Source organism: Panthera pardus, unplaced genomic scaffold (genome assembly GCF_024362965.1).
Source record: "Panthera pardus isolate Hobbes unplaced genomic scaffold, ASM2436296v1 HiC_scaffold_13, whole genome shotgun sequence".
NCBI classification, from domain to species: Eukaryota; Metazoa; Chordata; class Mammalia; order Carnivora; family Felidae; genus Panthera; species Panthera pardus.
The window spans coordinates 98,748,146-98,774,062 of record NW_026526688.1 but is presented as its reverse complement, the minus strand read 5'-3'; the positions used below and the strand labels follow the sequence as shown (position 1 = coordinate 98,774,062).

The 25,917-nt window shown below is 36.2% G+C and overlaps 1 long non-coding RNA gene and 1 pseudogene across 1 annotated transcript in view; both read right to left on the bottom strand.

The window, feature by feature from the left end:
• Positions 1 to 2,279: 2,279 nt before the first annotated feature.
• Positions 2,280 to 11,528, bottom strand: LOC109246704 (nucleoporin p58/p45-like; annotated as a pseudogene).
• Positions 11,529 to 22,407: 10,879 nt separating this feature from the next.
• Positions 22,408 to 25,917, bottom strand: part of LOC109246968 (uncharacterized) — a 96,038-nt gene continuing 92,528 nt past the window's right edge. Inside the window, exon 4 of the long non-coding RNA XR_002071525.2 lies at positions 22,408 to 22,653. This is a non-coding gene — a long non-coding RNA (uncharacterized LOC109246968). The remainder of the gene's footprint in view (positions 22,654 to 25,917) is intronic.

Genomic DNA, 25,917 nt, shown 5'->3' with positions numbered 1-25,917 from the left:
TTGCCTTTTTTCACAATCTGAACTTGGGAATTTCAGTAATAGAGGAGTATGAAAAAGCAAAAACAAGTTCATTGCTCAGAAAGCAAGTATCTTTTCGAATTTTACTATATGACAGAAAAATCAGTTGTTGCTATAAGCAGATAAAACAGTTTTACAACACTTATAATCAAAACCAGCCAATGTTTGCTGAAAATATATACATATGTACAATCTCTATTTTAGCAAAATAGTGGCTGGATGAAGATGATTCTGAAAGTATTCACTTAATACATACTATTAAATCTGTATAAAAAATTACACAATTTTCAATGACATTCCATACTCAGACTACATCTGGAAACTGTATTTGAAAGGTAAATACATCAATCTAATTGCTTTTCTCTTAAATTAGGGGTAAGGCAGTTCTCTGTCAAAGGGCTTTCCTTTTTATTGGCTCTCATTCCGCTATTAATGCTATTACAGGCACATTACACAGAGGCAGCCTGGCCTGCCTGCGCGTAATTATGGCTCTGTGGTCACAGATAAGACAGGAAAGAGTGCATAGTTGGTACCCAAACCAGATTTTAAATGTATTGTGTCTGTAGCTTATATTAAACCATTAATATATTAAGAGACATATAAGCCACTCCATTTGGGGTATTAATAGCTATGTAAGAATTTGCTTTTAAATTTATTTATTTTGAGAGAGAGGGGGAAGAGAGAGCAAAGGTTGGGAAGGGGCAGAGAGAGGAAGAGAGAGAGGATCCCAGGCAGGCTCTGCACAAGTGTGGAGCCTGACGCAGGGCTGGAACTCATCAACTGAGATCACGACCTGAGCTGAAAACAAGAGTTGGACATTTAACCAAGTGAGCCACCTAGGTGTCTTTTATAGCCATGTAAGAATTAACTCTGCATTCGAAGAGCTCATAAAGTTTTCACTAAAGTAATAGAAAATCTTTTACGTGCATACACTCAATCCCACTAGAGTTGAAATAGGTTCTTGGAGGTTCACTTGAGATGTGGGGAAAAAAACAACCAATATTATATAAATATCCTACAGGTAATTATTATAGGATGATAAACATTTGTTTGACAAGATACACAGCATTCTTCTTATGGAGAGGCTGTCAAAGATCAGCATGGGAAGAAAAGTGGAAGACTAGAGACAATTAAATTGAGTCAGCCAAACAGGCCAATAACTCCTGCAACAAGTTTTTAAGCAATTAATTCCATTGACTTTCAATCTACATGCACTGAGATGTGAAGTTTTAACTGTGAAAAACAAAATACCCTTAAAAAAGGGAAACAGCAAGAGTTTCTTTCTACAAATTCATATTTTATGCATACGCACAAGTGTGAATATTATTCTGTATAAAAGATGTCCTTCAGTGTAGTTCAAGAGACTCTTATCAAAATAAGAATTGACTCAACTATAAACACTAGAGGTCTTTTCTACTCTAAGAGAAACAAATAGGTATATATTTATGTAGTGTCAACCTTATCAATAAAAACCACAGCTATTAACACTTTGCTAAACAATAGGCTTTACTAGTCAGGGATGTAAGCAGAATATAGTTTACAAAATAAAGAAAAATACACTACTGGACTTTATATTCACAAGAAAACAGTTTATCAGTATGAACTCAAAATTCCAGAGTAGGGGAAAAATATCAAAACTTTATAAATCTCCTGAGGTGCAATTTACCGCATCAAGGTTAGGAAAAGAGGCTCATAATGAACAATGCTGCCATGGATTCCCCTAACACATCAACTCATATATTAATTATTTTTCTTGTTTTGTTTCCAGTTGGAGGTTTCTTCGACCGAAAGATTTCCCCTTCTGATCCAAGAGACAGGACTGGGTACCCTGTTTGTCTGATCCATGGGGACCACAATGCTAGAATTGTTGAAGTTACATGAAGATGTACCAGAGGTGCCAAAGGTTGCCCTGGGATTACTGAAGGTTCATTTATTTTTCCAAAACCCAAATGTGGCCTCGGCAGTGGCATTTCTTTTTTTTTTTTTTTTTTAATTTTTTTAATGTTTTTATTTATTTTTGAAGGAGAGAGAGAGACAGCATGAGCAGGGGAGGAGCAGAGAGAGAGGGAGACACAGATTCCGAAGCAGGCTCCAGGCTCTGAGCTGCCAGCACAGAGCCCGACGCGGGGCTCAAACCCACAAACTGTGAGATCATGACCTGAGCCGAAGCCGGACGCTCAACCGACTGAGCCACCCAGGCGCCCCTCGGCAGTGGCATTTCGAAAGCAAAAGCTCGTTCCAAAATTTTCAGTGTGAAGACCCTACGCCACTTGCTTGCAGATCATTCCCAATACTTGTGTTGAATCTGTACTAAACTCTGGACCTGTCACCATCCTTGCTAAGCTTAGTGTCGCCAAGGTCGTGATGGCAGCTTCACGGGCATGTTACTGAGAAGCATGGGTCTGGTAGGAACTCTGGGTGCATTCTGCCATTTCTTAGCTTCTGCTAGCCTGACTTCAAACATGTCTATACCATTTTCCAACATTTTTCTATAGAGAAGGTATTACTCTTTGAGCACTTTTACACTTTTAATAATAGACCGAAGTTGTAGAGCCAAAGCTACAAATGTTGGTAAGTTTTCTACAGAACCCTTGATAAATCTTGAGTGGTTATAGGTCAATTATTTGCTTGAGTGACAAGACAGTTTTCTAGTTGTTCAATCTGCTGTCTGTACTGTTGAAGCTATAGCTGGAAGTGCTGAACTGTGGTTGGGACATAGTCGGCAGAAGCTGTATTTTTATTTTGAAGTCTGTGCAGTAGTTCCTGGGTTCTGAATGCTATATGTGCCTTATTTAACTCCTGAGTAACTTATATTTTTAAGTTGTTGATATCAAGAGTATTTTTTTGCTCATCCACAGGTACCCAATGACAGAAGGTACTTTAAAGCCTTAATATCTTTTTTTTTATTTTTTAATGAGGGGGTGCAGGAGAGGCAGAGGGAGAGGGAGAGAGAGAGAATCTTAAGTAGGCTCCATGCTAAGCAAGGCTCCATGCTGAGCAAGGCTCAATCCCACGATCTTGAGATCATGACCCAAGCCGAAATCCAGAGTCGGATGCTTAATCGATTGACTCACCCAGGTGCCCCAGAGCCTTAATACTTCTTAAACTCTGATCATTGCTTATTTTTTTTGTATTGATTTTTGTTCCTTCACAAATTTCTTAAGGTTTTCCATATCCTGGCAAAGGACATGAGGAAGGTTTTCATCCTTCAGTGCTTTGTTATCTTCTGGTCATCCTCCTCTTTTCTCACTCTTTTTATATTATTAGCTACTAAAATCTATACCACTAAGTTCTTCACTGGCCACAGTTGAAGTAGCTACAGTAGATGCCAAAGTCATGCCCATATCCTCCTGTTCAAGTTTTGATTGTTGTGCTTGAACTTTGGAAACTCAAACCTCCCAAACCAGCTATGTGTAGGTAAGTCTCAGTGTACATGTTAAGTCTGAGTCTGGGTCTATGTATAAGTCTAACCCATCCTAGAGGAAGGGTTGTTGATGCAGTTGTAGTTTTTGCTCTTGGTCCACCCAAATTATTTGGAGTAAATCCCATGGAAGCTCCTGGGTTGATACCAGAGCAGACGAAACGGTGCCACCACCAGCTGAGTAGAAGTAAAAGAGTAAATGGTGTAGCATTTGCTGCAGGACTACTGTATTATTATAATTTTTTTAGTGGTCCTTCAATTATTTTCAAGTTTATTTATTTATTTTGAGAGAGAGAGAGAGAGAGAGAGAGAGAGAGAGAATGAGTGGGGGAGGGGTAGAGAGAGAGGGAAAGAGAATTCCAAGCAGGATCCATGCTGGCACAGCTTAGAACCCGATGTGGGGCCTGAACCCAGGAACCATGAGATCATGAACTGAGCTGAAATTAAGTCAGTCGTCTAACTGACTAAGCCACCCAGCCACCTCAGGACTACTGAATTCTAAACTGGAGCCTGTTAACAGCTGCAGATGCCTCTGGCATTCCTCGAGTTCATCCGGTAGTTACCGTTATTATCGTTCCTGTATTTTTTTCCCCTTCTAGAGTGAACTCAGTGGCAGGCTTATATCCCAAAAGTCTGGTTCCAAAATCTCTGAAGGAGCAAATGGGGGTGATGTTGCAGATGTGGAGTTCCAAAATTGAGCCCCTCAGAAGGGGCTCATACAGCACCTGGAACTTAGGAGTCTATTCAACAAGCATTTACTCCTTCGATGATTATAGCACGGGGGCAGGGTGGTGACACTAGATTCTTCTGGCCTGGTTGTGGCCATACCACTGGTGGCTGTTGGTGCCGGAGCCTAGTGTCTGGCTCTCGACTGAATTCTCACTGCCAGGGAGTTTTAGATATTCACATGGCTGGAAGCTCAAATGCCGGTCATCTTCAGACCCCGTCTGGCAGGACCTTCCGGCCCCAGAACAGAAAACCACAACCTGGGACACATGCCGATTTTATTTTGTATCTTACTTTGCTGGTAACCACTTAACAAGAGCTATCACTTACACCTCAGTGTTCCTGTCTCTAAAATAGTGTTACTGTCACACATTCGTAATGACATTGTTGTGTGTATGCATACTTTTCCTTTTTAGTTCATGGCGTATTTTCTGTTATCACATAATGTTATAAGGAACGTTTTCTCGATGTGGAGTGATTTTCTTCCTGTTTCCTCTATATTTCAGGTTAGTGGTTTTTGATGTTTCAGTCTTTCAGAAATATGTAAATAGACTTAAAGTTCACCTCTTAGTCATCGTTAACTTTAAATATCACTGTCGTTTCTTGTCTGCCTTTCTATTCCTCCCCCTTCCCTTTGATATGATTTATTTTAACAAGTGACTGTAGCACTTGCTAATGTAGTTTTATATGTAAGTATCATTTGCTATTATTAGTCTTCGTGCTCGTATAATTACATGCATTTTTAAGTAATTAGAGCAGTGCTAACATTATTCATCTGTAAAACATCACTGAGCTAGTTTCTTTTTTTTCAATAAAAAAATGCATTGAGCTAGGGTTTTTTTTTTTTTTTCAAATTTTAGTTGACAGATTGATAAACCATACAAAGATTTTAATATTTTCCAAACAGGGCTTCACAGACAATACTTTAACAATATTTGTGTGCATACCAATAGGTTTACATGTTTATTGGAAAGAGCATTTTTTTAAAATGAGTTTTGATGCTTGAAGCTTTAGATTTGGATGTCAGTATGAATTGTGGGCTCTTGGGAATTTTCTTTTCCTTCAGAACCTCTTTTTCTTTTCGTCTGTAAAATAATAACTAATATTTATCAGAAAGAGGTTTGAAAATATTAAATAAGATAATACTTGTAAAGCACCCAAGAAAGAGCTTGATGACTTAAGATGAGTTCCATAAGTATATAACCCATCAATTCCCACCTTTTATGTAACCAAATCCCTCTTAAATTATATCACTGTTAACATTTTGTTGTGAAATCTAAAACTGTACTCCTAGAGAAAGGTGGTAGGTTTTTCTTTTTCTTTCTTTCTTTTTTTTTTTTAAATAAAAACCACCATATTTTTACAACAGGGAATGTTTCATTCTTAGCTATTTTTCTTTTCTCAATACAAAAGATTTCTGTGAATGATTTCAGTTTTTCTTAGCTGTATAATATACTAATTTTAATGGAAAATATTAAATACAGAGTCACTTTAAAGCACTATCACATAATTTACAATATATTTTTTCTTCTAGATGTGGTATATTGTCTTTATTAAATTTAGTAAACACTAGTTAGATTGTCATTTATCTAATGAAAGTGCTTTTAGTAGCAAATGACATTAACAGAAATAAGAACAACTCTAATTACCTTGAAGAATGATTTGACGTACTTTAAAAAAATATCCTATGTGTTGCCTTCTCTGCTGCAGGTTTTAGAAACATCAAAGAAAACAGAGCTATCCTGTTCTCAGGAAACTTACATGATTGGTGAGGGGATATAATATCAACAAATAAAGTGTCTTGAGTAGTGACAAAAACTTTGAATAAATGTAAAGCTGGATGATGAAAATATTATCTGGTACCAGTGAGGACACTGTGTGGTTTTAAATGGAAGTCAATTTCTCTCTAGTAAGGAAAACAAGTGAAGTAAGGGAAAAGGCAATATTTTGTGAAACTAGGTTTCAGGCAGAAGAAGCAGTAAGTGCAAAGGCCCTAAGGTGAGTGTGTGTTTTACACGTTTGAGAAACAGGAAAAAAAAAAAAAAAGCCACCTGGCCTAGGGTAAAAAGGGGTTTTGGTAAGAGATAATACTGCAAAAGAATTAAGGAAGGCCCCATGCTTGTGAGACCTAGCAGGCCATTGTCTTGCCTTTGGATTTTATTCCCTATATGGGGAGCTTTTAGAGAATGCTGAGCAGAGAAGTAGTTAGATCTTATTTTGTGTTTAAAAGATCACTACCACCTGTGTAGTTAATTGACTGTGAAAGAACAGTAATGAAAAAGGGAGACTGATTAGGGACCGGTTGTATTAACTCAGGTGATGGCTGATGCTGATCTGGTTCAGGGAGACAGGGTAGAGATGTGAGAAGTAGTAGGGTCTAAACATATTTTGAAGGTAGAACAAAAATAATTTCCTAATATGAGGCTATATGTGGGATGTGAGAGAAAATAAAAGATTTTCTGAGTACCTGGAAGAAGGCACATCACAGGATTTATTGGCTCAATTAACACAACAATCCAGAAGTAGGCCAGACTCCAAGTACCCTTTGATCAGTTTTCTGGCTCTGCTGCCTTGTGATCCTCTTGGTGTTACCTTTCTCTATTGGCTGGTCTGATCTTTCACGGAGCTAAAGTAACTGGAGAAATTCAAATGCCCCATCTGTAATCATACTACTCAGAAGGGAGAATTTTCTTCCAAATACTATCAAATTAAAATCATAAATTTCCCTCTGCTAGAATCAATTAGATTATATTTCCACATCTGAGCCAATCACAGGGGACAAGAGAATGCCATTATGCTCTTGTCAGAGGGTTTCAGTGACCTAACTGTCATAACAGAGGCCTCAATAGTCAAAGTGTGTCTTAAAGATTCTTTGTGTTGCATTAACCATCGATTAAAAAAAAACTTCAGGCTCCTACATAAACACATGTAATCTACCAATCTACTTGACACACTGATTTTAAAAGCCATTTGATTAATTGGAGTTGTGCTATACCTGCCCAATGAGTATCGCATTTTCAACTTCAAGTCAGTGCTTTTGTTCATGTTTTCCTTCGTTTGGAGCATCCCTTCTTCTTAACTTGGACGATCTACATTATAATCATCTTCTGTGGCAAGCACAAGCTCTGCTTTCTTCAAAACCTTCCACCAAGGGGCACCTGGGTGGCTCAGTAGGTTGAGTGGCCGACTTCAGCTCAGGTCATGATCTCGCAGTCTGTGAGTTCGAGCCCCCCATCAGGCTCTGTGCTGACAGATTGGAGCCTGGAGTCTGCTTCGGTTTCTGTGTCTCCCTCTCTCTCTGCCCCTCCCCCACTTGTATTCTGTCTCCCTCTATCTCTGCCCTTCCCCCACTTGTATTCTGTCTCTCTCTCTCTCTCTCTCTCTCAAAAATAAACATTTAAACAAATGAACAGAAACCTACCACCAATACAGCAGTGCTCATTGCCCTCACATTCACCAACCATTACACCGTATATGGCATTAGCATGGTGTTCTTACATTTGATTACACATAATGTAATATAGTTTTTTTAATTCATTTTAATTTGCTAATTGCACTCTATCCTCAATTAGATTTTTGAGAGCCAAACTAGGAGGGGGGACATGACAAATACTAGCTTTGTATTCATTCATAGGGAATTCATTTTGAGAACATACTTGTCTTTGAATAAGTATTTATAATTTATAGGATAACATGTATTTATTCTATTGATAATTAATTATAATGATAATTACATTGATAACTAATCAAATATTGATTTTGATTAATTGGCACATTATTAGAGCATCCTTTAATTATTGCTACAGTTTACTACCAACCAACTAGCATACAGATGATCTTTAGATCACAAAAGAATATTTCTAAAATGTATGTAAAAATTCCACAGAAGAGGGGTGCCTGGTGGCTCAGTCAGGTGAGCGTCCGACTTGAGCTCAGGTCATGATCTCAGGGTTTGTGCATTCAAGCGCAGCATGGGACTCACTGCTGTCAGTGCAGAGCCAACTTCAGGTCCTCTCTCCCCCTCTCTCTCTGCCCCTCCCCTGCTCACACTCTCTCAAAAATAAATAAAATATTTTGTTTAAATCCATAGAAGAAAATGGATAAATTAAAGAATAATTGACTTACAAGCTCATTTTTTGTGTTCTAGCCTACTTATTGCCAGAGAGAAAAGAGGCAAACAGAGAAAGAGAACACAAAAAAGAGTGAGGAAAGTGAAAAGAGAGCAGTGAAAGAAAAATGAAAGAGAAAGAGATTTGGGTGCTTAGATGGCTTAGTTGGTTAAGCATCCGAATCTTGATTTCAGCTCAGGTCACGATTTCAAGGTTGTAAGATTAAGCCCTGTGTCAGAGTGCAGATCACCGAGCCTACTTGAGATTCTCTCTCTCTCTCTCTCTCTCTCTCTTTTCTCTCTCTCTCTCTCTCCCTCTGCCCCATCCCCTACTTGCACTCAAACTTTCTCTCTTTAAAATAAATAAATAAAAAGAGAAAAAGATTTGAAAGTTACTATTTCAAAGTAACTATCTAATATTTAAAACCATACATAGCTATTAAAAATATTTTTCTGGTGATGAGTTTTTAGATAAAACACCAAAAAAAGTGATCCAAACATCTGGTCCATGAAAAAGAATAGGTAGTACCTTATGAAAATTAGAACTTTTGCTTTGCAAAAGACACTATTAAAAGAATGAAAAGACAAGCCAAAGACTGGGAGAAACCAGGAGCAAAACACATATCTAATAAAGGACTCATATCCGAAATATACAAAGAACTCTTAAAATTCAACAAATAGAAAATGTATAATCATTTTTTAAAAAGTGGGTAAAAGATCTGAACAGACGTTACCAAAAAAGATATACAGGTGGCAAAATACACATATAAACATATTAACATTATTGTCATCAGAGGATTACACATTAAAATAACAAGGTATCAACTACACATTAATTAGAATGGCAAAAATCCTAAACACTGACAATGTCAATAACTGCCAAGAAAGCAGAGCAACAAAACTCTCATTCATTTCTGGGAGTGATTGAAAATGACACATCCACTATAGGAGAAAATTTGCCAGTTTCTTACAAATCTAAACATAATTTTACTGTATGATATAGCACCACTTTTCTAAAGTATTTAGCTTAATGATTTGAAAAGTTTTTCCACTCTAAGACTTGCATGCTTTATGAATAATTGCCAAAAACTGGAAGCAACCAACAGATAAACTGCTACATTTATACAATGGAATATTATTCAGCCATAAAAAGAAATCAGCTATTAAGGCAGGGAAAGCAATGAATGAATCTTTTTTAGTTATGTTTAATTAATTAATCAACTAATTAATTCGTTTAAATAACCAATCACTTAACTAATTAGCCAGTTGATTAATTGACTAATTGATCTTTAATTAATTAAAGTGAATTACATTATTTAGGTTTTTTTGTTTTGTTTTGTTTTGTTTGTTTTATATTTGAGAGACAGAGAGAGATAGAGCACAAGCAGACGAGGGGCAGAGAGAGGGAGACACAAAATCTGACGCATGTTCCAGGCTCCGAGCTGTCAGCACAGAGCCTGACATGGGGCTCAAACTCACAGACCGTGAAATCATGACCTGAGCCGAAGTTGGACGCTTAACCCACCGAGCCACCCAGGTGCCCACATTAATTAGTTTTTAAAAGTAGGCCTCATGCCCAACATGGGGCTTGGACTCATGACCCTGAGATCAAGAGTTGCATGTTCTACTGACTGAGACAGCTAGGCATCTCAGCAATGGATGCAACTTAAATGCATATTTTTAAGTGAAAGAAGTCAGTCTGAAAAGGCTACAAAATCTGTAATTCTAATGATATGACCTATGGAAAAGACAAAATTATAAAAATTGCATAAATACCAGTAGTTGTCAGGAGTTTGTGGGGGAGAAGAAGGTTGAATAAGTAAAGCACAGGGGATTTTTTTAGGGCAGTGAAAATATTCTAAATGATACAGTCATGGTAGATACATGAAACTGTGTAATTGTTAAAATAGAACTTTACAACATAAAAAATAAACCTTAATGTATGTAAATTTCAAAAAAAAAAATAGGAGACTGGGAGTTCCCAGGATGAAATGTGGAATGCTATAAAAGAATCTCACATATTACAAATATATGAAACAACTTCAAACACGTTGGTAGCCTGAGTAACTTGGAAAATGAGTGAAGTTTTCATGACTAAAGTCAAGAGGAATTATACATCATCACTGCGGTCTAGTTGAACACTTTGTTTCCTATAGGTATACAGGTTAACAATTCTGTAACCACTCTGTGTATACTGAGATTAAGTCAATGGATAAAGGTGGTTTGAATCTAGGTTTCTTATTGGTAGTTTGCAGACAAGCAAGAGAAGGAGGCTGGAATGATCCATCTGGTAAGGAGTTAGACTTGGAGTCCTCAAAACACATGCAGATTTAGTTTACTATAGGCAGGTATTTACATATACAAGTACAGATATGTATAGATTCAGGGGTTAGCATACATACATAAATACATTTCCTTACACTGTTGATTGAGAGGACCTGGTTTCAATGATATATAGCTATGTGCATACATAACACCCAGATCTCAGTTTCTAACACTGTTCTCCAATAACAGAAACCAAACTCCTTGAAGAAAGACTGATTTTTAGTATTCGTGCAGAAAATATACATGATGAGCCTACAGCACCTTGTAACATCAGAAACTAAGAAAAGACCTCCATATACAAGCACAAACATGAGGTATAAGAGGTATATGAGGTATATTAGACACCCGAAGAGATTCTAAAGGCCAGGACCGAAACAATTTGAGCAACAAAATAAGAAAAGCAGTATTGGATTATAACCCAGTACAAAAAGTGCATACAGATACAAATGAATGATTGAATAATTGAATGAATGAATGAATGAGAAGAGACAAATTTCTTGTGCAGAAGAATTCCAAATAATTTGTATAGATAACGAGCCCTCAAGGAGTTGGTGAATCACTCCCGACCTTTCATATGCAGGCTGCACATAGTGACTTCCTTCCAAGGAAGACAGTACAGAAAGGGGACAGGGTGGGAAAGAGTAACATTTTATTGGAGAAACATGAAAAACTCTGCCTGAGGCAGGAACTTAAGATCAACATGAGCAGTAATAAGTCATGTATCCTTGATAAGATATGAAAATAGTATTTCATTGCTGTGGTCTTCTTCCTCAAACTCCATACCTAGTATAATTATGAGAAAAAAATCAGACAAATTTCTGTTGCGAGACATGCTCAAATTACCTGACCAGTACTCTCAGAACTGTCAAGGACATCAAAGACAAGAAAAGTCTGAGAAACTGTCACAGCCGTGAGCACATGAGGGTACATGATAACTAAATATAATGTAGGATCCTAGATGGGATCCTGAACATAAAAAAGAACATTAGGTAAAAACTATGGAAGTCTGAATAAGCTATGGATTTCAGTTAATAATAATAATATATCTCCACTGGTTCGGTAATTATAACAAATGTGGTATGCTAATGTAACATGTTACTAAGAGAAAATGGGTGCAAAATCTGGGAACTCTGTACTACCTTCACAATTTTCTGTAAATCTAAAATTGTTTTACAATTTAAAACTGGATTCTAAAAGTACTTAAATCCTTACTCTTCAGCGAAACAAAACCAAACAAATTATTTGTCGCTTTAAATATGAGACAGGAGATCTAAGTCAATTCATTGTAATAAGAGGCTCTACAAAGCATATTAATGCTAAAAGAGAACTCTGTGCAAGTAGTTCACCCCTCTAATCCTAACTAATTTCTTAAGAATCCAGAACAGACTTTGTCTGGATGGCAATGCTGTGACAACCTTGGAATGTGGAAACATCTGGATGGTCATTTTCTGTCCTTTTATATTCTGCCTCTAAAAATGACTGAGGATTTCAAGGCAAAATAGCATTAAAACATTCTGAAGAAGAACATATTAAAATAGTTTCAAAAAGGGAAGAATTCTAGTTCTGGTGGAGAAAAATCATTTGTCATCCACATAGCATTAGCAATTCTTATTACTGAACCCCAATCTTTAATGATAAAGACCACCTTTGTAATGCAGGCCTGTAGGCATTTCTTGTATTAATGAAATCCTCTGAATGCCCTAAATAATTGAGTGTTCAGAAGCCAGCAACTCAAATTGAAGTTAGAAGTGTTGTTTGTACAGGTGGCTTGCCCACTGGGAGTCAAAATTCTTACTTCTGTTGTCCATATCAATTATTCTGAGACTTTGTCTGTTTAGCGTCTGGCAGTTTTGTTACAACAGAAGACTTTTTCTAAAAACTGCTGACACAACATTTATCGAATTATCCTAAGAGTGACATTCTGTTTTCAAATAAGAGGAATCCAGAGGAGAAGGAAAGCCTTGGATGCTTAAATATTAAGTGAGTTATAGGATTCTCTCAGATTTAAACATTTAAAATGGGTCAACTAAAATTATTTGTAGTGTGCGGTCTGCAAATAATCCTTTCTGAAATACTTTAGTTTCTTTTTAAGGGATAGTATTTTAAAACACTTAGGATTTAGTATTTTTAAACTTTACTTTAGATTTGTAACATTTTGATTGTTTTGAATCTTGAATTCAAACCAACATAAAAAATATGTGGTGCTTTGAAATGTATGTTTATTGCTTAATTTTTAAGTATTAATAGAAAATTATGTTATGTACATGCAGAAACACATATATAAGACCGATAATTATGAGAGCTTCCTGAATGCTTCTTACTTAGAGATTCTCTGAATTTTGGCTTTGTGGATAAAATTAACCAAACCCCCCGAGGAAATTAGCAAAAGCTTGTCATTTGACCATGGCTTTTGCACTGGCCCTTGGATTGCCAAACAGCTGACTGCCCACTGCAGTTCCTTTCTGACAACTCTGAACTTGTTTATGATCAATAATAATTATGATCATATCTAATTACTATTAATGATATTAATATTTATTGTTATTTGGGTATATTATTAATAATTAAATATGTACTTTCAAATTTGAAAGCATTCTTGGTATAACTTGAAGGGAAAAATCTCATTATGTATATTTATGTTGAAATTCCGTCATTTTTAGTATACATGTATATTTTTTGCAAAAGGAAAAAAATATTGTCATATTTGATGATTGTGATGCTGTGAATTTTGTTTTAAAAAATTTAAGAGCTTTAAATTAGATAAGTAGAGACTTTTTAAATGTTTATTTATTTATTTATTTTGAGAGAGAATGTATGTGCAAGCACAAGTTGGGAAGGGGCAGAGAGAGGGAGAATCTCAAGCAGGCTCTGTCCTCAGTGGGAAGCTGCATGTGGGGCTCCATTTACAACCATGAGATCACGACCGGAGCTGAAATCAAGAGTTAGCCGACTTGGCTAAGGCGTCCTGACAAGTATTTTATGATTAAAGTGACAACAGTGGATTAGCTTAAAAATTAGGGAGAATATCTCAATCTTTTTGAGCCATTAAAAGTTTTTGTTTTAAAATGGTATGGTACCAAATATGTTTTATCATAATTCCAATCTTTTAGAATTACTTGGTATATCAGCATTATAGGTGGAAAAATAACCTTTAAAGTCTGCTTTTAATACTTTGTCATTGAATATTTTTTTAGGTCGTGATTCTCTCAAGAACAATCTGATTTTGGTATTCTTAACATATTGTGAGGGTGAATTTAAGGAAAAATATCAAATTTAATGGCTCAAAAATTCATGAAGAGGAAAAAATCCAAAATCACAAATACCAAGTATTGATTTTTAACATTAGCCATTTTGCATTTGATCAAACTGTGGTTTTGGAGCACATCCGTGAATAGTGTCAGGTTCCATCTTAAGTGCTTTACATTTATTATTATTTTTTTAAGTTTATTTATTTATTTTGTGTGAGAGAGAACATGCATGTATGTGCTCATGCACAGGGGAGGAGCAGAGAGAAAGGGAGAAAGAGAATCCCAAGCAGTCTCCCCACTGTCAGCACAGGGCCCAACATGGAACCCCCAAACCATGGGAACATGACCTGAGCTGAGATCAAGAGTCAGACACTTAACTGACTGAGCCACCCAGGTGCCCCTACACTTATGGTGATAAATCCTCTAAGAGCTCTGTATTAGAAATGATCTAAATGTAGGTCATAGACACATGAAAAGATGCTCAACATCACTTATCATCAGGGAAATACAAATCAAAACCATGATGAGATACCACCTCACACCGGTGGGAATGGCTAAAATTCACAACACAAGAAACAGCGAGTGTTGGTGATAATGCAGAGAAAGGGGAACACTTACTCCCTTGGGAATACAAACTGGTGCAGCCACTCTGAAAAACACTTTGGAGTTTCCTCTAGAAGTTAAAAATAGAACTACCCTACAATCCAGCAATTGTACTATTAGGTATTTACCCAAAGGGTAAAAAAAAAAAATACAGATTCAAAGTGTTACATATACCCTGGTGTTTATAGCAGCATTGTCAACAAGAGCCAAACTATGGAGAGCACCCAGATGTCCATCAACTGATGAATGGATTAAAAGAAGTGGCATATATATATATATATATATATATATATATATATATATAATGGAATATTACTCAGCCATCAGCCATCAAAAAGAATGAAAGCTTGCCATTTGCAATGATGTGGGTAGAGCTAGGGTATATTATGCTAAGTGAACTAAGTCAGTCAGAGAAAAACAAATAGCATATGATTTCACTCATATGTGGAATTTAGGAATCAAAACAGATGAATATATGGGAAGGGGAAAAAAAGAGAGGGAGACAAACCATAGGAGACTCTTTGCAATAGAGAACAAACTGAGGGCTAATGGAGGGAGGTGGGTGGGGTGATGGGCTAGATGGGTGATGGGTACTAAGGAGGGCACTAGTGTTGAGCACTTGGTGTTACATGTAAGTGATGAATCACTAAATTCTACTACTGAAATCAATATTACACACTATGTTAACTATCCAGAATTTAAATAAATTTTTGAAATACATACATACATACATACATAAATATCATAAAAGTGTAGGTTTGCCACAGAACAGATTAAAAGTATTATTGGTATTGTCAATTGTGAGCTCAAAAACTCAGAGTCAATATATAATGAACATAAAACAAACATCTAATGTTCAGACATTCAAAAAATAATGATCACAAAGGACAAGAATGTCTCCAGAAGTACATGACAGTTTGAAAATATTAACATTATTAAGGAAACAGCTGCTCAATTAGCTGAGGGTTTGGGATAGGGTGAGGATTGCTAAAGCAGGGAAGCATACAAATAAGAGAGGTCAGAGGCAAAAGAAGGTGGAGGTCATTACCCACCGAAGTGCTGAGTCTGAGAAGTGATCTACTAGTGATTCTACTAGCAAGTCTCTGAAGCACTTCTCTAACTTTGAGCTTTTGATGGCAGTTGGCATTTACCTTCGGGGGTACAAGCTTCCATCTCAGTTATGTATCTGAACTTGGGGTACAAGCTTCCATCTCAGTTATGTATCTGAACTCAGTTATGTATCTGAACCTCTACTCTTCCTCTATTAATTATACAAAATAAAGAAGATTAGCTCCAAAAGTAAACATTCGGAAGTACCACATCGAGGAAGAGAAGGAAAGGAAAATAGAGCCTTTGGGTGTTCCAGTCAGGCATGCATACCCTCTGCCAGAGAGGAGGGTGGTCACCAGGTCAGAGAGGTTGTGCTGCAAGTGAGCCCACATGAGACTTATAAATCAATTTTTATTTTATTATTTGTTTTTTTTTTTTAAATTTAAATGTTTATTTATATTTGAGAGAGAGCGCATGAGAGACAGAGTGTGAGCCAGGGGGAGGAGAGGCAGAAAGAGAGGGAGACACAGAATCCGAACCAGGCTCCAGACTCTGAGCTGTCAGCACAGTCCCACACGGGGCTTGAACTCACGAGCTGTGAGATCATGACCTGAGCCGAAGTGGGAGGCTTAACTGAGCCACCCAGGTGCCCCTAAATTGATTTTTAAATTGAGAATCTAAAATACTGCATTTTTCCTTTCTTGGAATCTGGAGGCTTCAGAGTGCTTCCTCATGGGATTGGCAGCTGAGTTGGCCTGAAGAGAATAGTCAAAGTGCAGGGTTGCACTGGTACAAAAAAGTACTGACCCAATATCACACAGTATGGAAGGAGATTCCTCTCACCTAATTCTTATTCCGAAACCATGCTCTCTAAGCAAGCTAATGAATACAGTGTAGCTTCCCCAAAGGAGTATCAGCGGGGAGAGAATGTTCTGGCCAGAAGACTCAAGTGCCTGGTCCCCTCATTGTAAATTAATAAATCAAGGCTTTGATTTTTAAAATCAGTCTCTTGAGCTTATTTAATATCACTAGGCCCCTTAGCAATAGACAACTAGATTTCAGAGTCTGGAACGGCTGAGGGCCAGACTGAGAGCCAGGCAAATCTACCAAGGTAATGAGACTCTAAGAGGTCTGTTGGAAGGCAGCCTGCTGGCATTCCCTAGCAACACCCCTTCTTCTTCATGGTGGAGCCAAGTCTAATCATTTTCCAAGGTGAATTCTGCAATGGGTACTTTGTAGTAACAGAAAATTAAAATAGTACTGTTCATTTGTGCAACTTGCTGTGGTTTACAACATGTTTCAATGGAGTTGATCACATTTATAGAGCACTTTTTCGGCATATTTGTTATTCCACTCACTTTACAGATGAAGAAAAGAAAGCTCAAGTGGATGTCAGGTGCCCCTACATTTGCCCCCACGTGAGATTTCTGAAAAGGAGGTGTTCCTGATGCTGTTCTGTTTATGGATCTGGAAGTTGGCTACACAGGTGTGTTCATTTTGTGAAATTCATCAAGCTATACATTTATGACATTTTCATTTTTGTTTTGACGATTACCTTCAACAAAAGTTAGTAAATGTGTAAATAACAATGGACAGGAAAGAAAAAAAAAACCAATATTTCTGTTGTTTTTTTTAAATATATATCTTTAAAGTTATTTAAATTGTTAAGAGTGAGAGTCATTAAGTTAATCAGCACATTTTCAGCTAAAATTGATCCAATTTAGCAATCCCTTCTTTCTAAGTAAGTTTTAAAACTCTATGTAACGGTGTCTCCAAGTACAGGTTCTTGGCTATTTAAAGATTAATAATGAAGAGAAGAAAAAAAATGAATATGGTATTGGACCTCCTAGTACATATTTGAAGAATGTGATAAACCTTATGAATAAACAAGGATCATAAATCACATTAAAATTCTCAGGATTCCATTGGACTGGACAAATTGTACATAGAAGTGATAAATGAATTATTCACAGAAATATTTTCGAGTTCCGATGACCTTGCAGATTAAGGCTTGTATGTGGGGATGGGTAAGGAGATGGGGAGAGTGAGATAGAGCAGTTAATTGAATACATATGTGACTGAATTAGACTAGAAGGGAAGTACATAGAGTTTAATGGGAAGATCAAGTCACATGCCCACTTCCCATGTTTGAGGTATCTCACAAAGGAGAATTATATATCCGCTCACTCTTTCCATTTCATTTGTAAAGACTAGTCTGGAAACACCCTACATGGAGAGGTGATTTGGCCTCAGATATTGGAAACTATAAATGTGTCTGCTGGGTCTTTTTAAAGTAACCAATGAATACCAGGCTCTGGATGTGGGAGAAAGTAGGACTCCATCAGGAAGTTGGGGGCTGTTCCACACAAACACACAAAGGATCACTAAATTCGCTCTAAAAATTACATAACGTCTTAAAAATAAATAAGTAAACAAATAGCATTTTTTAAAGAATCAGAGAGCAGGAAGGGTTTTCTAAGGAAGTAACATTTTAGATTATTCAAAATAAGTAAGACTTAGCAATTGAATAAAGGGTGAGACTTATTATGTAAGATGTGGAGCTGCCCCAAAAGCAAGTTCCTTTCTTTTTTAAAGAGATAAACCATTGGTTACAAAGAAGCAGGCTATGAATCAGGCTTTCTATGAAAAGCAACCCCTTGCAAAATGTCGAATTCTCTGGATACATTCACTTTGGTGACTGTGAGATAAAACACATTTTTCAAACTTTGCTTTTCCCCCCATCTGAAGTTTAGAAAAAGATTCTCTCTCAGTCACAGATGCCTTTGAAGCCATCCTACAAAGCCCAGACAGAGCTCCCTGTATGAGTTTCCAGGAAATGAAAGTGATTTTTCCAGCATAGTGACAATGCTATGCTTGAAGAAAACAATACCATTCAAAGCTAACAGAATGAACTCTGTGGCCCTTCAAGAAACCCAGTTGGGAAAGCCCATTGAACCCACCTAATATTTGACCCCAGGTCGCTGATTCTCTGATTTATTTTTCTAACCAAAAAGTGTCCTAACAATCTCAGTAGTAAATTTGTCTGGCCTGGGTCTCACAAGGCTGGCATAAAATGTATGTTTTGTTTGCTTGCTTGTTTGTTTATCTATATGTTTTTGCCTCCTCTTCTATCTGAAAACCATAAGTAATTAAAATCAAGTCACATCCGCCCCTCCTCTTATATTTTGGTGGTATGAAAGCTTTGAAAATGGGTAAGCAACAGGCTCATAGACAGTAGTTTCTAGGTCCGAAAACTCACTCAGTATTCTTATTCCTTTGTTCAAACTTTACGACCCTCCTCTGAATCATTACACCAATCAGTAAATAGTAATCTTCTCATATTAGTACTTGGACAAAATATTATGGACAATAAAGAGACAAGATAGTAAAATTGTGTGACCTAATATTTATTATTTTAGCGACACATACCAAAAGAACATATAATCCTGAAAAAGGAGATGATAACAAAGGTACTCAAGGGATAACTAGCAACAGAATCAGGAGCATCCTACATCACAACCAAGAGCAGGGAGGGAAATCCCAAAATAGAGAGGAAGAGTTTCTAAGTGGGTCACTTAAAGGGAATTAAAAGAAAAAAATCCTTCCTCCCAAATGTACACTAGAAAAGGGTGACCTTTGAATTACCTGGATTTATGTTTCTTTGGTTATTTTACATGTTCTTTCCCCAATTCTCTGTCTGGAATATGATCTTCATCAATGCTAATAACTTTTTGGGAGTGTTTCATTATTCATTTGTCATTGTTACAATGTCGGGACTGAAAAAGAACGATTCTTTTGTGTATAATATATTCAGAATGGAAAGACTATTAGCAAATACAAAAATTGTCTTGTACACTTTGTATGCCAGGATACTGTATATACCAAAAGCTTCTTAATATGGTATTATAAATTTTATGGCTATCTCATCAAGAGGCAGAATTTATTTCCTCACTCATTAAATCTGGGCTGGATTGCTTTTGTTAACACACTGTGGAGGAAATATGGAGTGCTAGTTCCTAGTCCATGCCTCACTCTTTTGGAGGCATTTCTCATTTCATGAGAAATATTGCATGTTCCCACTCACTCTTTTGGATCCCCACCACCATCATGAGGACAAGCCCAAGGTCATTTGCTTGAGGACGAGAGGACCATAGCCTCATCATTCCCGCTGCCCTAGTCAACAGCTAGCCAAATAAAGGATCTGTGAAAAAGATCATTCTACACCAGCTAGCCTACAAGTTGATTTAAATACATGAAAAAGCCCAGGCAAGATCAGTACAATTGCCTACCTGACCCATAGACTCACTGAAAATATTAAATCCTGTTATTTTAAGCAACAGAGTTTGGTGTTTATTTCTACTCCAAGAGGTAACCGATATAGAAATGGGTACAGAGAACTGGAATGTTTTTGACTTAAACTATGAGACTCTGGTTTGAAAGCAAAGCAATGAACAGATAATGGAAACTTGGTAAGCAAATATTCAGTGGAGGCTAGAAAATGGTGAAAGATTGCCACCGGAGGCTGAAAAAACAGAGCGCGATTATAAAATAAGAAAACAATTGGCAAGACTATACCAATAGATATGTTCCTAATAAATTGTTGGACTTTGACAAAATGCTTTCCAGACAAAATGCTGAAAGTGTCAGTGGGCTTCTTTTAGCTCTATGTGATGGAGTAATACAGGAACAGTTTGAGTTAGAACAGGGGTCCCCAAACTTCTTCTTTGGTGCAAGATAATAACTTTGGCTTTGTGATTGAACAGTGTCTGTCTCAACTCTGCTATTGTCATGCAAAAAACGGCCAGAGCCAATATGTAAATGAATGAATGTAGCTGTGTTTCAAAAAATGTATTTATGGATGCAGAAATGTGAATATGTCATTTGCACGTATCACAAAATATTATCCTCTTTTTCTTTTTTTTTAAATAAAAATAAGTAAAAATAGTCTTAGCACACAGTCCATACAAAAGTAGGATGTGGGCTGGATTTGGCCTCTAGGTCTTAGTTTGCTAACCTCCGAGGTAGAGAAAGAACTGGTCAGTTTTCAAGAAATCTGAGGGATATAAAAAAAGAAAGAAAGAAAAAAAAAAAGAAAACAAAATTGTTTCTCATCTTCTGTCTTCCCAACCAGTAAGAGTCCCAACATAAAACAAGTTCTGAAGATAAGATCAAATCAAGTTTATTATTATAAGACCTTTTATTGAGGCCTAAGGATTGAGGATACCCTTTCAGGTAGATAAAAGGGTTTCTTTTTGCTTGTTTGTTTGTTTGTTTGTTTTTTATTTTGAGAAAGAGAGCATGAGTAGGGGAGGGGCAGAGAAAGAGGGAGAGAGAGAATCTCAAGCAGGCTCCATGTTGACGGCCCAATGCAAGGCTTGATCCTATGAATCATGACCCATGCAGAAACGAGGAATCAGGTACAACCAACTGAGCCATGCAGGTGCCCCTAGATAAAAGGGTTTCTAAGAAACTTAAGGGTCTTATCCAGTAACCTTCTCACACGGCCAAAGCAACTGTGAGTTTACAAAGAGATAAGTATCTCCTGAATAATTGTGTATTTGGCCATTAGAATGGACTTGAGTCAGATGCAGAGGAAACTTACAAGTTTTTAAATTGTACTTGCAAAAGAGCTTCATTCTCTTGAATCCTGCTCAGCTAGCAGATGAACAAGCCTAACCCAGCAGGGAGAGGAACAAGGTCAGCATCCAGCAAAGTATTAGAAGCAGAGCTGCAGAGGAGATTCACAGAAACTCACAAATGAGGGAGCTGAGCCTAGACTGAACAACCTGCTGACTGGTTGTCTCAATACGAGCAATAATACATACTTACCTCTTAGGCCACCACACTGTGGGATGATTTATTGTATAGTAATGGGTAGCTGATACAGACTGCCCATTATTCATTTGTGTATGTCAGCATTTTGGTTGTGGGGGGGAGTTTAAGTTGGAAAAACAAACTGTATCAAAACATTTCCTATGGTGTAATATATTTAAAATTGAAGAATAATAATGAATACAAATCAAATTTGTATATGCTGTATATAATAATTATTTTTAGTTTCTTAAAATGAAGGAATAGCTTTGTCTTCACTAACTATTTGTAAACAGTATACTTGACTAGGTTTTTTTTAAAGTCTAGTCCAGTGGAATCAGTAAGGTTCATCAGGGAAATTAGACCAAGTGCATAGTATATAGTTCTTCAGGTCATGAAACTTGAATTCTTATTTGAGAAAAAGAATTTATATATTTATTTTCATTATTGTATTACAGTTCTCTGAGTGCTTTTGGATGTTAATGCCTGTATGGTTTGCTTATTTATTTTCAATCTAAAATATAGAGGCAAAAAAAAAAGGAAAAAGAAAGAAAGATACCAAATGTAACCATTTTGATGTGTAAAAGTAAGTAAGCCATCCATTGAAAGAAAATTCCTTTCTCTGAGGAGGGTAAACTTAATGTTCAGTCTGTATGATTTCAGCAGCTCTGGAGGATATGGCTCACAGTTTTCACACACATTGTAAAAAGCAACATTTTCAGACGCTATAAATTTTGTAGTTTAATGTGTGAAAAGAAAATCAGGATTGACTCAACAGTAGGTCAATTAAACAATCCCTAATTGAACTTGAGTCCTTTTTTAGGCTTATTTTCATTGCTTATGGGAGAGAAAGAGGGAAGCTTATATTCCATTTGCTCATAAAATATCCAACTCAAGAATATCATTGTCTATACCTGGGGGTCCTTTAAAATCACTGTCAACATCAAGAAGAGGGAGTGGAACTTTCTTAGATATTTGGTTAGCCTGTGGGTTTCTGTAATATTTAAACTGTTCTCTAAAATAAGCAGAACCAATGAAAACGAAAAGGAATTTGTTTAAATGATCAAACTGGAAAAAGTGACCAGAAAACCCCTCTGGTCATTTTCTTTTTTTATTCTATGTTCTTCTAACCATCTTTTATAGGTCATTTGAGAGACGAAAGAAAGGATGTTAAGGCCCTGGAGATATTGTAGCTACATTAGCAAAATACCAGAACACATGTAAAAGGCTTGTAAAGGACTTGGCACCACAAATCTGACATATAAACTGTGCTACAATTGTCTTCATTTCCTCTTGTCTGTGACTCATTCTTGGTTTCTCGTTCTGATGATAGAAATGATGACCTGAAGGAAAATTAGAAAACATTTTTACATGGAAATTTTCTACACTTCAAAATAATTGTATTGGCTGAAATTTAAAAATGAGAACATAAGCACACCATATCTTCACTGGCATTACTAAATATAGTGTTTTATTATGGCCCAAATCACCTCATACCTTGATTGTGGTTTTACACAGTACTATGTAATCTTTCCTGCAATATGAAGACTAACAAGAACTAAAGGTTAAAATATATTATTGTCAGGGAATATCCGGCTTTGTAATTGCAAGGAAAGTGGAAGTATTGACTGAATTACTGAGTGTTAATGGCTACTAGAAAATGTATTGCTTGATTGATGTTCTAATGTGGATGAGATTAAAACTGATTATTATGAATGTGAAGTATATTCTGGTAGACCCAGTGTTTACCACCATTAGAAAACTGTATTGAAAAAAATATAAGCCATGTAAAATTGTGAGGAACGATTAAAAGGGAAAAACTAGGGAGAAACTATAATTGATTTCAAAATATTCTAAAAAATTACAGAGAATGTAAGAAACTAAGACAATAATCAGGAAAATAACTGAAGTATGAATTTTGTTTTTGCAAAATGGAAACATAATAAAAAATCATACCCACATTGAGCACTATATCATGGATGATTAACTCTGTTACACTCAAAAGTACTCCATGGTCTACTTTCCCCCAGTGCTACTTAGGTAAGTATCTGAGTATCAATCAAGTTAGTTCTAGAATATTGAGTAGATCAGTTTCTATACATTTATAATTTACTGTTATTATTTTGCTGTGTGTGAAAAATAAGAAATAATTTGTAAGAGACAGTTTTACAACTAGCGGAGGATTATACTGTGAGCAAAGTGACTGCCGAATTTAATATATTTTATGCATCACAAAGTAAACCAAGTTGTATTTTTCCACAATTATTCTTATGAAATTACTTTTTAATGTCCTTTCAAATCTCTCAAATTCCTATCTGTTTATTTACTTTTTGTAAATAAAAAAAGTACCACTCAGGGAAGACACACCAGCCGAAAATGGCTCATACTGTTGCTAGTTTCTAAATATATATATTTATATTAATATAATATATTTGTATATATTTATAGCACAAATATAGAGATATTCAGATATTTAGGTATATATTTAGGTATTTATAGACATCATCTGAAGTAGTCATAAAAGAAAAGTAATAAAATAGGGTGTCTGGGTGGCTCAGTCAGTTAAGCTTCTGACTTCGGCTCAGGTCTTGATCTCATGGTTCATGATTTCCAGCCTTGCATCGGGCTCTGTGCTGACAGCTCAGAGCCTGGAGCCTGCTTCAGATTTTGGGTCTTTCTCTCTCTCTGCCCCTCCCCTGCTCGCACTCTGTCTCTCTCTCAAAAATAAATAAACATTAAAAAAAGTAAAAAAAAAAATTTTTGATATAGATATAGTAATTATTAAGTGTTAAATATTGCAAAGAAGTCTTTTACCAGTCACTTTATTTAATTTTTTTTTTATTTTATTCTTTTTAAAGTCTATTAATTTCTTTTTGAGAGAGAGAGTGAGTGGGGAAGGGGAGAGAGAGAGAGGGAATCTCAAGGCTCTGTGCCCACCCGGATGCCTCTTACCAATATTTTATTTTATTATTTTATTTTATTTTATTTTATTTTATTTTATTTATTTTATATTTTTTAAAGTTTATTTATTTATTTTGAAAGAAAGAGAAAGGATGAGTCAGGGAGGAGCAGAGACAGAGGGAAAGAGAGAGAATCCCAAGCAGGCTCTGCGCTGTTAGCACAGAGCCCCACGGCCTCAAACCCATGAACCCACAAACTGCAGTGATCATTACCTGAGCTAAAGTCAGATGTTTAAGAGACTGAGCCACTCAGGCACCCCTTTGCCAGTCATTTTAAAAGAAATGTAGTAAAAAGGTGGTGGAGTACACAAATGTAAGTGGATATTTGTGGTGTGGGATAAAATTTGTAATTCAACATGCACGTGTTTCAAAACTGTCATATTCCAAGCATTTTAGAAGTAAATGAAGACAAGGTACACTTAAAAATTGTGTTGTATATTTCAAAAAGACACTCTAGAGATGACAAGGGCTTATAACAAAGATAGAGGTCAAAATTTGCATAGGTGAATTCATACAATGCAAGTTAGGGAAAAAAGCCATATTGTGATTTAATGCATTATTTTATATAAGACATAATAAAATTTTGTAAAATAAATTAGTAAATTTCAAATTTTCTTCTTAGTTCTTCTTTTTGGGGAAATGAATAATGGTTGTAGCTTGATTTTGGAATAAACAGTATTGTTAAAATGCTTTAGTGATTATGGCCACAATATTGTAAAGTAGAATGTGGTGGGAATTAAATTTAGAGAATAGTGTTGAAATGAAAAATGACTTTGATATTCCAGGAAGTAGACAGACATTATGGAAAATGCAACTTTTTTTTAGTTAAGAAAAGCGATTTCCAGAAATAAAGATGAGGGAAAGTTGGATTCATTTGAGGATAGTGTAAAAATGATCTTAGGGACAAAAGGTTAGCAAAACTACTATGAGTCATTGTGATGTTTTTATCATGAAAAATAGAATTTAAAGGCTTGGCATTTAGTTTTGCATTATCCCCCTAAGTAAATGTTGCTTTTTAGTTTTTGGTCATCACTTGGAAAATCTGGTAAGAGTTAAGATCCTCTTACCTAAAATATTTACATAAACACATCATTTAACTAATAAATTCTGGAAGGCTATAGGCCCAAGATAAGAACTTCTGCTTTTTGCCTTCAAGTAATTAATGTCCACTGGAGAGCAAGGTAACTTCTCTCACAACCAGGCATATTAATTTCACCTTGCCACTGAAGTCTGAAAAGCAAGGATGCTAGTACAGACTTTTCTAGACAGACAAACAAAAAATTCCCTTTAATTAGACAATTAATATGAATACTAATTACATTCTTGAATAGGGTTTTGGAAAATAAAATATTTAAGACAGATTTTCAAAAACACTGGAATAAATTCAACCTTAAGATTACCAATTCTTTCCCTCTTTTTTTTTTTTTTTTTTTTTTTTAATCTATTTCTTTAAGCATTACCTTCTGGTGCCCTTCCATTGGTTTTACAATGTTACTGTCTTCCTTTTGGCCAAACTAAAGCCTTGGGGAGCAGGAACTGTGTATTAACTGTTGTAACGCCAGCAACTACAGCAACTAAACAGGGCGTCTAATAAGTGTTTGTTACTTTCAAACACATGCGTGGTTGCAAACAACCGCAGCCTTTGCA